This window comes from Myotis yumanensis, unplaced genomic scaffold, assembly GCF_028538775.1.
Source record: "Myotis yumanensis isolate MYYU_CA2020_CCGP unplaced genomic scaffold, mMyoYum1.0.hap1 SCAF_8, whole genome shotgun sequence".
Taxonomy (NCBI): domain Eukaryota; kingdom Metazoa; phylum Chordata; class Mammalia; order Chiroptera; family Vespertilionidae; genus Myotis; species Myotis yumanensis.
The window spans coordinates 68,782,072-68,797,438 of NW_027223759.1; the positions used below are offsets into that span (position 1 = coordinate 68,782,072).

The following is a 15,367-nucleotide window of genomic DNA, read 5'->3' on the forward strand; positions in this document are numbered from 1 at the left end:
ACAAGATTTATTAATTCTTTTTTGGAACTATGTCACTACTAGTAGAATCACTACAAACATTATCACTTTCTACGTCAGAGTCAGTATTCAAGGTGCCAAAATAAAACTCTTCATCGTTACTTTCAGATTCGCAGTACACTTCTTTTGGTAACTTTCTTTTTGCCATTTTGGAGTATTATTTTGAAATATCTTAACAAGCGAGAATGCCTAATTACAGTTAAACGTAATCTGTAAAGCTTTATTTGAAATTCTGTGAAGTATCTCTGAAGCTTGTCGATTTCTTCACTCTCAAAAGGCAACTGACTCGCCACGGTGTTTTGCATGGCGAGTGTGGAACGGCCGCGTTTGTTTATATTGAGTTTTGATATCTCCGATTTGTCGGGGCAATGTTTTGGTTTGTGACAAGGTCGCTTAGACACTTAAGAGCTTTCAGAGAAATTATGACCTGATACATGAATGAATAGAGTTAAGATTCGTACGGTTCCTTGCTGTGGTGGCCGAGAGCAGACATAGGACCGGAATGGTAAAAAAGCTTTGGTGGCTGAGAGTAGACAAACAACCGCAAAGTGTTAAAAGTAATCAAATTGTACACTTTCAGTATTTGCACTTTACTATATTTCAGTTATACCTCACAAAGTTGTTTGTAGAAATGTTGTTTTAAGAATTTCTTCACAGATGGTTGCTCATATTTTCATTTTTATGTTTCTACATTAGTTATGTATTATAAAATTTATTCAATTGAGAATAAAATTTCACTTTTAATAAGATTTAAAACATAATTTGAATAAAAGATTTTGTCCCCCTATTTCATCCTATCTAATAAAAGAGTAATATGCAAATTGACCATCACTCCAATACACAAGATGGCCGCCCCCATGTGGACACAAGATGGCCAGCAGGGGAGGGCAGTTGGGGGGATCAGGCCTGCAGGGGAGGGCAGTTGGAGGTGACCAGGCTGGCAGGGGAGGGCAGTTAGGGACAATCACGCTGGCAGGGGAGCAGTTAGGCAATGATCAGGCTGGCAGGGGAGTGGTTAGGGGGTGATCAGGCAGGCAGGCAGGTGAGCGGTTGGGAGCCAGCAGTCCTTAATTATGAGAGGGATGTCCCAGATTGGAGAGGGTGCAGTCTGGGCTGAGGAACACACACCCCTGCATGAATTTCATGCACTGGGCCTCTAATAGAAATATAATCATTACTTTGATGAGAAGAGTTTTAAGATATATCAAATCTGGCCACTAATGTAGGCATAAAGGATCTTACCTCTATATCTAACTAGAGTAAGATATAGATTAATATATATATGTGTGTGTGTGTGTGTGTGTGTGTGTGTGTGTATCCTATATAATAAAGAGGTAATATGCAAATTGACTGTCACGCCCTTGCACAAGATGGCCACCCCCATGTGAACACAAGATGGCCACCACAAGATGGCCAGCAGGGGAGGGCAGTTAGGGGCAACCAGACCAGCAGGGGAGGAGGGCAGTTGGGAGCAACCAGGCCTGCAGGGGAGGGCAGTTGGAGGTGACCAGGCCTGCAGGGAGGGCAGTTTGGGGTGACCAGCCCTGCAGGGGAAGGCAGTTATGGGGGACCAGGACTGCAGGGGAGGGCAGTTGGGAGCAACCAGGCTGTCAGGGGAGGGCAGTTAGGGGCAATCGGGCTGGCAGAGGAGTGGTTAGTGGGTGATCAGGCTGGCAGGCAGAAGGGGTTAGGGGCAATCGGGCAGGCGAGCGGTTGGGAGCCAGCAGTCCTGGATTGTGAGAGGGATACCAGATTGGAGAGGGTGCAGGCTGGGCCAAGGGATACCCCCCATTCACAAATTTCGTGAACCGGGCCTCTAGTGTGTGTGTGTGTGTGTGTGTTTGTGTGTGTGTGCATTCTTTTAAAAAGTAAATGCAAGTGATATAAAGTTATTTCTCATATATCCCAGTACATGATATATTTTTTTTATTTTACTCTGTGATTTATTATTAAGCCCATTAGTGTTTCTTAGCAGCAAATCTATGAATTTTTTACATTTATGAAAATGCTAATACTAAAAGCATGATTTTTTTTCAGTGTATATTTTAGTGAATTGAAATAAGAATGAATGAAGGCATGAAAATCTAGAAATTGCCTTTGTAATGGAGACCTTGGGTTCACGGTAGATTGGCTACATAAAAAATGCCCTCATGACTTTAGAAGCACTGTTTCTAATGGACACCTTTGTGATCTTGTACACGTCAATGGACCTCTGTTTCGTCATTGGAGAAAATGATAGTGAGGGGGTAGGGGCAGCTAAGAGGACTGCTATGACCTGCTGGGTCCATTTCTTTTTTTAAAATATATTTTTATTGATTTCAGAAAGGAAGAGAGAAATAGAAACACCAATGAGGAGAGAGAATCATTGATTAGCTGCCTCCTGTATGCCCCCTACTAGGAATTGAGCCCAAAACCTTGGCATATGCCCTGTCCAGGAATTTAAATGTGACCTCCTGGTTCCTGGGTCAATTCTCAACCACTGAGACGCACAGGCTGGGCTGTAGGGTCCTGAAACTGATGTGCTTAAAGTCTGCGAGCTCAAGAAGTATTACTACAGATTTACAGAGCTTAGTAGTTTTAGGCAGATAAGCAACAATGTAAATGGTTTGGTGTGAATTGATGCCCAAGGATTTGAGTGGGGGGAATCTATGATTAAACATATAAATTTTTCTAGAAAAATCTGGGTTCTCCTCTGAGTGCATTCAAGTCTTGAGCTTCCATATTACTCATTAGATTCAAACTCCAAGGACGGTGTGTTTATAATACTGGTGAGGAAAATCACTCAGGGCAACGGCACTTTCTTCTGACCAAGAGCATGAAGCCACTGTATTTACATAGCCCGGCCATGTTCCATTTATAGGACATGCTGCTTCCTCAAAGTCTGCAAAAATTTCATTGTCAAATCAACATTTGCATTCTTGTATTGATTTCACAACCAACTCCTAATTTGCCTAGTGATGTGCTGCTGTTAAAGGGCTGGACTACTTAAAAAGCCTCTTATCTGGCTTCCCCACATGTTTTCTTGGGGACAGACTACAGGAAATATTTTAAAAATCTTCTTTCTTTAGATCTTTCTGTTTGGCTGATCCCTCCCCTACTACAATGTTTGTGTTATTTTTCTTACCCCATTCTCTCCTCTAGCTATCACTCCTTCTGACCCCATCCTTACATTTGGTTGACATCCCCCTGCACTCCATTTGTTCTCTATTCAGCTTTCCTGTATTTTGTTCTACAATGGCAGTAACTTGATATTATTCTATAATTGTTCTCATATTTGTAAATAATTTTGCAGAACATTACTACATTGCTCAGGGAAGAATAAAGAAAAAACACAAAGTCTCTTGTCAAAGATTCCTACCAGCAGAATATAAATTATCCATTAAACATTCATTGAGATTCTCTTAAGTGGCAAGCACTATAGTAGAGATTGGATATACTCTTTTTCTTTTTTTAATGAAGTGTCTTACAGTTTGTCAGGGTGATAGAGCAATCATATGTAATTAAATGAGAATAGAGTTGTGTCCAGGTAGATAGAAGAGCAATGGCATCAAACTCAGGTGGAACTAGGAAATGGACATACAGAAGCTGCTGTCTGCATATTAGATGAGTCAGTGCTCGAGTTAAGTCAGAGCAGGTTGGGCATTTCAGGCAAGGGGCTCAGTAATGCAAAGGTATGCAAATAACTGTGAGATTATAAGGTAGATATTGAAATGTGTTATGAAGAAAAAATAGAGTGCCAAGGAAAAGACAAATGATGGATTTTATTTTTTTAAAGGCATTTATCCTCAGTGTGTGTGATTCTGATCATCTTGCTTGCCTCTCATCTGGCTGAAGGATTGACTGAAAACCCCACCCCTTCTAACTCAACCAGTGCTGTAAGGGGCTGATATTCTAGACCAGTGGTCGGCAAACTCATTAGTCAACAGAGCCAAATATCAACAGTACAATGATTGAAATTTCTTTTGAGAGCCAAATTTTTTAAACTTAAACTATATAGGTAGGTACATTGTTATTAACTTAATTAGGGTACTCCTAAGGCTTAGGAAGAGCCACACTCAAGGGGCCAAAGAGCCGCATGTGGCTCGCGAGCTGCAGTTTGCCGACCACTGTTAACACTCTGAGGGAGAGAATGTGGGAAGAGGGATTTCCTTGGCATAATGCACAAAGTTCTTGTTTGGGTGATCTGAGCACAAGACAGACAGAAGCAGTCCCCCCACCCCACCCCCAGGACTGTGGTAGGGGCAGGAGGAAGGAGGGAGGACGCAGGAGGAAGGAAACCTGATGGACTGAAATGACAGCTGTGCTAGTGGCTGTGGAACTTATAACTGCTGTACTTGTGGGTTAAGAGATGATTTATTGTCTTCCCTGTTAGGAGCTTCTCATTCTAAGCGGTTAAGGCTGTTTCTAGTTCAAATTTTGCAAGTTCTATTTGGATCCCACTTGCAGCTCTATCTTTTTGCCATCTTTCAATTTCTCCTATCCCCTTTACCCATCTCCTAACACTCCTTCCTTCCTCTCCCAGGCACCTATGATTCCTTTCATGTTTTATATGCCAAAGTCCTTACTGCAGCAACTACTCAGGCCTCCTCTCATCCACAGAGTCAACACTTCTGATATTCCATCACCCATGCTTTCTTACCAAGTCCTTGAAACATACCCATTTGCTCCATGAATCACTTAGTTGTATCTTAGAGGGGAATGATGAAACCAATCAACACAATGTCAGACTTCCCCATCACTTCCTGGGGTCATATTTCCCTGAATCTCAACTGGAATCTCTTCTGGTTCTGTGGGGAAAATACCTTGCAGGTGAAGAGCTTTGATTAGCCAACTCCACATATTACCTTAAGTAAACTTAGGAGAGAGGTTGCATTGTGACTTGAGGTAGGATGTTAATTAGCATTGCATTCTAGTAAGTGGTGCCCCCTGGAGTTGTGCAATGTGATGGCCCTGCCTTGGTGGTCTTATTTTTGAGTCTTTATGAAAGAAGTTTCGAGAACAAACTCCATTATGATGCCTTCCCAACCTCAAATCAAAGGAAGCCCTCCCACCCCAGGGTCCATCCTGACTAAGCTGCCAGCATCTAGTGGATGTGCTTCCAGAAACGCATGTTTCAAGTTCAGGATGTACTCAGAAAGACCATGAAGAGCTCCAATGTGTGAGTCTTTCTGTGTTATTATTCCAGGCATATTCACAGAGTTTTGAAATCAGATTCTGTTATTCCACCCAGGTTTTTATTCTTCAATGACCTTCAACTTTCTAGACTTGGTAGAATAGATTGTATTATCAATATTTGTCTGTGTATTTCTATGCAACTTAGTAACATCAAACATTTTGTTAATTATAAGTAATATTAACTTTAAGTTTCAGGTAATATATATGTGATTTGATTCGGAATTTCCCTTGTTCTTCCTGACCATCATCATCATCAGTTTTATTAGATAAAACATTGATACATGAGACAAACAGAGCCTTGGTGAATGACTAATGAAAATATGAAGGAATTCGTTCATTTTGCATGTGTCTAACATATCCATTGATTTTCTAAAACTCTCCAAATAAATATCCCTGAGTTAGAAATAAAAATATAAATCACTTAAGACTAGCTTCATGATTTCCAGACTTCCTGATTTTGTATGTACCGAGAGAAGAGCAAGAATAGCTTCTGATATTGCACTAGTTCCACTTTCCATACTGTTTTAAAAACAGGAAGCAGTGATGACAATGCACTTCCTAAGAGCCACACAAGCTCTGGCTCTGCTCAACAGACTCAGTTCTGGGCTGTTCTGAGCCTGATTCTCCCACTGTCTCTGCAAATACCCAAATAGGAATGAACGTGATATTTTGTCTAATCATAATTTCATGGATGCTCTGTCAATTATTTTTTGCACTCTGTTAATTACACTAAGATGCAGCAGCTTGCCCTTTTGAGTTAGAAACTGAATTTTTGACATCTCTTTCCCATCAGAAGCATTAAAAGTGGAAGTATATTAAGAAAATTGTGAGCTAGGAGATACTGAATTTGCACTGTGCTATATCTCCAGGATGCAGAGCAGAGAAAAATGAAGTTCAGAGATACCGATACATTTTCCCAAGGTGCAATAGCCTGTTCAAAAGTAGTCCCAGAACAGGACTCAGGGCCTCCATCCCCAAACATCCTTGTTTTAGTCAAAGACCTCCAAGTCAAGTAAAAACTGTGTAAGAAAAAAAATAAGGTTACAAGAATTCCCAGGGAAATCCGACAGATCAGGGAATTAAAATGGTAATAGGACAGCCATGTTAGGTAAATCTTACTATTTAATCATTTATAAATGTCCCTGTGCTTCTTGACAAAACAATTGAGACTTAATAAATGTTTGTTGAATATATAAGTAGAAAACTATGGAAACAAGTTAATGCCAGTGGACATAGCCTAGAAAAGCATTACCCATAGGAAAATGTCTTTGAGCAAGTTCATTTCTTAATGAAAGAAAAATATGTGTTACTCACATTGGCCAGTGTTTCAAAGGGCCACATAAACTATGGGTATTTCATAATCAGTTAGAAGCGGAAAAAAAGCAATGCATTTCATATTTTCTGAGGCTAACATTAAACATACTTGGAGGTTCATATTAATTTTTGAAAATATGAAGAATACCATATTTCCATTTTAGAATAACTCCCTTGTTTCTTTCTCACTTAAAAAATGGCATTTATCACAAACTTAGAATTTAGCAGTTAATTATCCTGACAATAGAGAATGTTTTCCTTGAGTTTCAAATTTCTTTAGGTACATCATACTCTTTCTCCAAAAAGCAGGGCTCGCTTGCCAGACATGAACTACCACTGAGGATTTCATAAGGAAATCCATCTCAGAAGCAGCACTGAATGTATCCCAGGGAATTCCCATTCAATGAGTGTTAACCAGGTGTTCACACTGTGGCCAGTGAGCTGTCTGGTCACCCTGACCTTCAAGAGTTACCATCCCTGCTGCTTGAGCACACGGTGAACCCTCTATGGTGAAATGAGCCCCTTTATTTCCTGGAATATCTGGGAAGCACTGTTCCTCTAGGTCTGCTAAGAGCTCATGGCAGCTCCACTGACAAATAGTACTTCTCTGAGAAATTCACTCCGATCCCTGGAAAGATCTTATGTTGATCTGTGATAGAGCACGGTCTGTGTGCTCCCGCGTGGAAATGACTTGTGGCCTTGGTAGCTCCAGTAATATGTGGCACAACCTTCGTGCTACACTTTCCTGACAGGTCAGTAATTAACTTGCATTGCAATTGTTTGTTGTCTCCACCACAGCAGCCATTTACCAAAATAACATTTTAATTTCAGTTTCCTTCCAGTTCACTTTCCTTTTCTTATTTTTTTCCCCCTATGGCTTCTACATCTCTATTAAGTCTAATTTCCCCAGACCACTTCCAGATAGTGCAATAAAACTGAATTTCAAAAATGTCAAATGTAATGAAAAAAGAAGATCACAGTAAAGGAATTTGACCAAAGCCACCCCATCGGGTAACATTGTCTTTCACAGGGCAGGTGTTATATAGAAGAAGTGTGATAATAAGGCTTTGCATTTATTTAACTTAAATCAGGGAATCTGGGCGATATGCCACAGTTACTGACAAAGTCTGGCAAGTCAACCACATGGATAAATTGTAACACAGTCATTGTCATTGCATGTGAGCGTCATAAGTGGTGAAAAGGACACGTAAAATATATTTTTGAGTAGAATAAATCCTGGACAAAATTGTGTAGGTAACCTTGATCTTTTCTTAGATCTTGCTATCCCGTTGCCATTTCCTTCAGCCTTTTAGACTCATCCTCTTGAGAGCAAAGCAACTGATTTTACATTTGAAATTTTAATTGAGCCTCAACCCTGATGAATAAATAAACTTACTAGGTCCCACAGTTTCTTCAAAAATTATTAAAAACCGGAGGTTGAGTTAGACATGAGCATGTTTGTCTACAGTGGAATCTGATGAGAGTGCAATGGAGAATGGGATTTAGGACAACTTCAAGATGAAGGTGGCATTTGACTTTGATATTATATGATAAATAGGACTTCAAAGTAGAGAAGGGTTATGAACAGCAGTGCAGGCTAAGATCACAATATTTAAGGAAAATAGGAGTGAACATCCATAACAAATGTTAGGGTGTGTGGTTAGGTGGGAAAGTTAGGAAGAAAGAGTTAATTAGGGCTGTATTGGAGAACCTTGCAATTCCTATTAAAGATTTTAGTTTTGTCTTATAGATCCTGAGGAACATTGATAACTTTATTTAAGGCATAATCCCATCTCAAAAGAGACCCAAAAGAATGGATCCCAGCCCTGGCTGATCTGGCTCAGTTGGTTGGAGCATCATCCCATGCACTGAAGGGTTGTGGGTCCGATTCCCTGTCAGGGCACATACCCAGGTTGCCGGCCCAATGCCTGGACAGGGTGCGTATGAGAGGCAACCAATCGATGTTATCTCTCATCCCTCTCTCTCTCTCTCTCTCTCTCTTCCCTTCTCTCTTAAAAAAAAAAGAATGGATCCCTAGACACTTAACAGTACACAGTAAGCAATGGCATTGTCATGGACGCTTCTTAGTTAACTTTAAATCAGAATCAAATTCACAGCATCTATTTGTAAACACCAATATTATGATAAGGACACACAGGTATCTGGCCCGGCGGGGACGGGGGGGAGGGTATTCTCTAGAACTTTAGGAACTTTACTTTGAACTTCCAGGTGCATGTTTAATGCTTCTGGTTACCAAGCAAATAAAGAGAAAGGTAAAGACTTCATGGGAATGACAAATGAAGAATTTAAAGATGAGAGGTCCAAGGGTGCGATTGTATTTATTAAGGGCATAGGAGAAAAAATAAAATTTAGATAAGTGGAACTGCTTCTGAATTTCCCTCTGATGATCAGCTAGGAAGTAAAGATTAAAAAGCAAATAGGAACACAATGTCTGTGCCATTGTAATTATATTTAGGCAGCATAAGAAATTTTATGAAATGCCAATCTCCTTGGATACCCAGGAGAACCATAAGGGGCATAAGTAATGCAATCTTCTCTGTTTCCTCTGTCAGTTTTGACCTAATCTAGCAAGAAATGCTGAGCCATTTTCCGCCTCTTGCGTACAAGTATCAATTAAGGGAAAGCAGGGTGACTATCTTAGGGCACTGCGTGATGAAATGTCACTGATGAAGAAAACTGGGCGACAGAACAAGCTGCTCCGCAGCCACCACATTAGAAACACAGGCAGAACAAGCAGTCTCACACTCTCTCGGATGGACTAACTCACTGATCTTTGGGAAAGAGTATCAAGTGCGAAAAACACATTTCAACCTACAATTGCTTGTTCCCTGGGATTTCATGTTGTATAGTGTTTATTTCCCAGAGGATGCTACAAAGCCCTTCATCAAGCAGTTAAATCTAATCAGGCATTGCCCTGGCCGGTGTGGCTCAGTTGGCTGAGCATTGTCCTATACACCAAAAGGTTGCCAGTTTGATTCCCAGTCAGGGCACATACTCAGGTTGCAGGTTCAATCCTCGATCAGGGACGGAGCAGGAGGCAATCGCTCAATGTTTCTCTCTTCCTCTCTAAAATCAATAAAAACATATTTTTAAAAATATGTAATCACCCATCAATTTCGGTACACCAGGCTTTCTCTATCTCTATTGTGGCCCACCCGTGTTAAAATATGGAGAAGCTGCATATTGCATAATTAGTGCTCAATATTAATGAACAGAAGTCAGTAACTGACAGTAGTCAAATATGGCTGACATTTGTTTTATTTAGCAAGTTTGTTACTGTATCCAATTAGTCTTTCCCTAATGCTCATGGTTTCAAACTCTGAATTTACTGGATTGGATTTCAGTGCCAAAGGGACATGTCTGAAATTGGGACAGTAATATCATAGTCCATTTTTGTGACAATGGCAATACCATTAAAATATTAAAATATTTCACAACGTCTCCTTTAGTGCATTTAAAAATTAGTTTCTCTCCCACTCAATTATGTATGCAAGAAAATACATTTTAAATAGTTGTGTGTGTGTTTGTATGTGTGTGTGTGTGTTTGTGTAATCTGTGAAGAGCATTACTCAGAAGTCCCCATCTACAGATTGTTATCAACTAGGTGGTGTGTTACTAAGTGTCAGTTCTGAATGCCCGGTATTATTCAGAGGAAGTTCAATTACCCACAAGGGAGATTGGCCTAGAGAGGTAGGCCTTCAATCTTAGCAAGGAAATGGGGCAATGAATGACTTGGTTGCCAGTAGAGAAAGTTGTAGATAGGGACAAAGCAAATGCCTGATGGTGAAGGCATGACTTGCTGAGGTACTGGGATTTGTAATTAAAGGGAAACACACTTGATATTTGTATCACATTTGCAGACCAAAAGCCATGATCACTTTTTATAATTATCAAACTCACAGAACTTCATCCCATTGGAATTAGTTCAAATTATTTGCAATAAGCTGAGATTTATTCTGGGGATTCAGGTCAGAAATAACTCATCTTCCATTGAAAATGAGCAAACGGCTCTAGTAGTGAGGAGGAAGAACACTGTAGAGCAGTGATCTGCAAGGGTCAGTGTGAGGAGCTTCATAAACAGGCAGGTTCCACTGTACCTTCCAAAGACATGTCCAGTCAGCAAGACTGAAGAGGGGCCTGAGAAACTACAGGCATGGCCATCACCCCTGGTGACTCAGATGCATACTGATCTTTCTTGAGAAACATGCCTATAGAATTATATAAAGTTACTAGAGGCCCGGTGCATGAAAATTCATGCACTGGAGGGGAGGTCCCTCAGCCCGGCCTGCCCCCTCTCACAGTTCAGGAACCCTCAGGGGCGGGAGGCGACCCAGCGATCAGGGGAAGGCAACGCCCCATCACACCTCTGCTGCTGCCACTGCCGGCAGCGCAAGCCTCGGCCGGCCCTGGTTACCTAAGCCTTGGGCAGCCCTGGGCAGCTGGGCAGCCACCATCCAAGGCTTACTGGCACCTCAGGCTGGCCTTAGGCGATGGGGCAGCTGCCATCCGAGGCTTGCCGCGCACCTGCCACCCCAGCGGGGCTGAGGGAACTTGGCACTGCCATCTTGTGGCTGTGAGTGCCACCATCTTTGAGGGCATGGCAGTCAATTAGCATATTCCCTCATTGGTTGTGGGCGCCGCCATCTTTGAGGGTGGGACAGTCAATTAGCATATTCCCTCCTTACTGGCTGTGGGCACCGCCATCTTTGCGACAGGGTGAGGGTCAATTAGCATATCCCCTCTTTATTAGATAGGATTTTAAAATTTTATATCTGCATTGTTCTAAAATTGTTACCAATTACTATAGTGTCTCTTTGTTTTTAGAGCCCATTGTTACTAGATTCATATTTTTTTATATTGTTGCTCAAATAAGTATTCTGAGAATACATTTCACTTGGGAATATGCTGGTGGTTGGGGGGAGTGGTATGGATCACAGTTGGGAATAGTGAGAAGAGGGTAGGTAGCTGAGTAGGTGGGTTTAGAGATGGATACATAGACACAGTGGTACATGAAAGTAATACTGGGAATATCTATTTGAGATTAATTTAAATATGATGTTTAGCAATCCAGAACACACATCCAGGGTTAGTTAGTGCTATAAAATAAATTCTCTTACATGCAAGAAAAACCCCAAAGGATCATAAGACAAGCAATCAGGGTCTATTGTATAACTTTCAGCATAGGTGTTTCTTGTTATTGTTTAATGTTTATATCATGAACTCTGTGTGAGTAAAACAACTTCAATTTAAACACTTGCAAACAGTTATCTTCTTTGTTGAACATCAAAGGATCTTTGGTATAAGAATAGATTCCACAAAATATTGTTGTGCTCACCCAAATTTAATCTGAAGTTTGGGGCTAGTGAGGCTTCCTTTTATGGAGCCAAGAATATCAAAATAGGAAAAATTATTTACCAGTCCACGTTATTTAAATTGAATGTTTTTGACTGCGTTTATCAATCCTTCTTTGAAGATCTTTCGATATGCTACATATATTGTATATCTTAAAAGGTACCCTTTCCTTTCTAGTTTGATTAACTAAAGGCTCTTTTTTTAGTCTCTTGAAGTACTTCAGCTGCATTATCAGGAGCCTCAATCCTTGAGTTGAGGACTAGATTCCCCATTTAAAGAAGTAGTGTTATGGACACAGCCAATAGAGGAGGGGAGGAGGGAATCAATAGGGGGGAAGGAAGGGGACATCTGTAATACTTTTACAATAAAGATACATTAAAATTAATAATAAAATAAATAAAAACATATTTTAAAAATAATTAAAATAAAAGTGGTATTTTACTTCTCTTTTTTCAAAGGAGAGCTGGGGGAGTCCTCTCCCCAGGACCTGAGATGTAGAAAAGAGGGCTAGATGCCTAACTAGGTTCCAGTTAATTGAGTGTTACTATAATTTGTAGTAGTGTGGTCAAATTTCTATATTATTTTAGGTTCCTCACAAAGCAAAATATATGACTTTGGCTTGTGCATATTCAACTCAAAAGGGAATGCATAAATATATATATATTTTAAATGGCTACCAGGGTTATCTATTTAATTTAAACATTGTTGAACAGTAATTCTTTTTTCTCACTCTCCTCCTTTTATTCACTTATAACCTTGTCATTCTACTTCTGAGGCTTAGAGATTCTGATCTATTAATAGATAACATGTATGATGAAATGGGTTATACAGCCACACCCAGCTACATTTCCCCCATCTTGTGGGCTGTGAATTTCACATCTGTCTGTGTATGCATACATGTGTGTTTAAATTGTCCTTTCTATTATTACTGCTACCCAAGGTATATGAAACTCCCTTTTAGCTTCCCTACAACAATGCATCCATACAAGTGTGGATGCTTTGGTCCATAACTTACATCACGTGGCTTTGAAAACAGCAGGTAAACAAAAGATTACTATATTTGCTATGATTTAGAAAATTAACCTTTTGGAGATATCTTTTCATGGTTAAAAAATACTTTGAGGAAAATAGGAAGTAAAAGAAATTTTGTTCTTTCAAATCAGAAAAATGAACACAGTTATGAAAGTTAGACAAACAAAACAAGGACCTAAATTAAAAAAAAAAAACACACAACTATATTTAAATGGATACATTTTCATTGGATAATCTAATGTGCTAGTCAGTTACTAACCCTTGATTAGCATGTATTGTGTATACAGTAATCATTGCACCCTGCTCCTGCTTGCTTAGGAGCAACCATAAATTCAAAAAGAGGTGGAAAACCAGCATACTGCCAACCAAACACAACCCACAGACATATGTTGTTGGGCCTGAACAATGATTTCAAATGTTTTGAATGAGTTCCTATTGAAAATGAGGCTTTTTAATTTTTAAAAAAGTATCTATCTGTGTGTCTTCTCTTGAGAAGTCACAAGGTGTGAAAAAGTTATCAAGATATGCATGGTAACTGTCAGCTGGAGGTGGGCACCTACTAGATCCTCTAAATGGCCAAGTTCTCTCTGGTCCAGAAGTTCTCTCCCTTCGCACTTGATTTGCATAGGTATCTTGACTGGCTGGGGGCATTTGTGACTGTGATTCTTGGTATCAGTCACCTCTGGGAAAATTGTTCCTCTGATGTGTGGGTTGAGCAGAGATTCTGCTGCACGTTAAATCAATACACACACACACACACACACACACACACACACATACATATACATATTAGAGGCCTGGTGCACAAAAATTTGTGCACTCGGGGATCCCTCAGCCCAGCCTATGCCCTCTTCAGTGTGGGACCCCTTGGAGGATGTCCACCCCAGTGGGGACCCTCACTCCATGGAGGTTTGGCCAGCCTGGGTGAGGGGCTGATGGCTGTTTTCAGGCTGGCCACATCCCCTTTAGGGTTGGGGGTCCCCACTGGGGTGCCTGGTCAGTCTGGGTGAGGGAATGAGGGCCATTTTCAGGCTGGCCAAGCACCCTCTTTTCTTTTTTTCTGGGATTTATTTACCTTCTATAATTGAAACTGTTGCCTTTAGGTGAGGCCTGCAGAAAGCTTGGCTTCCTCCATCACCAGGGGCAACCCACTCCTGCTCGCTCCAGCTCCGTGGCCACGGCTGGCTGAAAGCAGGTATCTGGGGTCTATTTACCTTCTATAATTGAAACTTTGTTGCTTTCAGTGGAGCTCAGAGCCTGGCTGCGGCAGGCGGGGAACCTTGGCTTCCTCCATCACTGGAGCAAGCAAGCCTCCTGCTCACTCCAGCTCCGTGGCTGCCAGCCGCCATCTTGGTTGGGTTAATTTGCATATAGTAACTCTGATTGGCTGGTGGGCGTGGCTTAAGGCATAGCAAAAGTATGGTCAATTTGCATGTTTGGCTTTTATTAGTATAGGATATATATATATATCTTTTAATTCATGCTGGTAGAATTAGAAATGTAGAACAGAATCAAGAAGAGACTGTGTTTGTTCCACTGTTTTAGAATGGGTTATTGAAGATTAACATTATTTCATATATTCTTATAATGTTTTCAACATGATCTCAAATTACCAAGAGTAGGAGATTGTGCTGTGCTCTTTGGTATTGCTAAGTTCCCCTTTCCCTCCTTTCTGCTCTGACCTTAATTACTGTTCCTTTTATATTTTGGCAGATAATTATATCCTGGCTTCTAGTTTTTTTTCTGTTCTCTATTTGAGTTGAGTGTCTCTTCTGTTCAAATTTACTGTGGGATCCTTAAAGTCAGATGCTACATTTATCAGTGTTGTTGCTCTGTGTTGTGTCTAGAGCATTACAGGTACTTGGTGCCTATCTGAAATCCCCTGCCTCCAATTCCCCCAAGACTGTGAGCATTTCCAACCAGTTCAGGTTTAACACTATTTTAGACTGGTTGTGGTTTCTAGCCCCAAATGTCACTGGACTCCTATGTTTCTTTCCCACTTCCCTACATTAAAAGCTGCCAAATGACCTTGAGATACAATGCATTCGGGTCAGAGAATAACCACTGCATCTCACCTTCCCCATCCCTCAAGTCATGCTCTACCCCACACTGACTAGTCTCTAGTTTTCCTTTCACGTCAACTTCCCACTTTGAAACCACAGCTCACTTTCTTAAAGCCAAACTATAACCCAAAGTGCTTGACCTGTAGGATAAAGCTGGTTCTCCAAGGACAGCACCATAGCCACTTATCATCTGAGCATCTGGTCAGTTACTTCCCACCACCACACCTCACTTGCATTAAGTGGATGTCCTAATAGTTTTCAGAATTAGGACTGAGATTGGTCTACTCACTTAACCTACATAAATGGAATCCTGAGCAGGTTTTCCCAGGGAGAAAAATAAAAATGATCCTAGACCTCTCAATTTCCTTTCTTATTTTTCCTGCTAGAATCAT

The 15,367-nt window shown here is 40.7% G+C and overlaps 1 protein-coding gene across 2 annotated transcripts in view; it reads right to left on the reverse strand.

Moving 5' to 3' along the window:
• ARHGAP15 (Rho GTPase activating protein 15) overlaps nucleotides 1–15,367 on the reverse strand; it is a 662,894-nt gene that overhangs the window by 633,396 nt on the left and 14,131 nt on the right. The window contains exon 1 of one of the 2 annotated variants that reach the window (XM_070423458.1): nucleotides 9,524–9,569. The exons of the other annotated variant lie outside the window; for it this stretch is intronic. The gene's annotated coding sequence lies outside the window, so the exon portion shown is untranslated. Of the gene's footprint in view, nucleotides 1–9,523; nucleotides 9,570–15,367 lie in introns of those variants that run through there. 2 annotated transcript variants of the gene reach the window in all.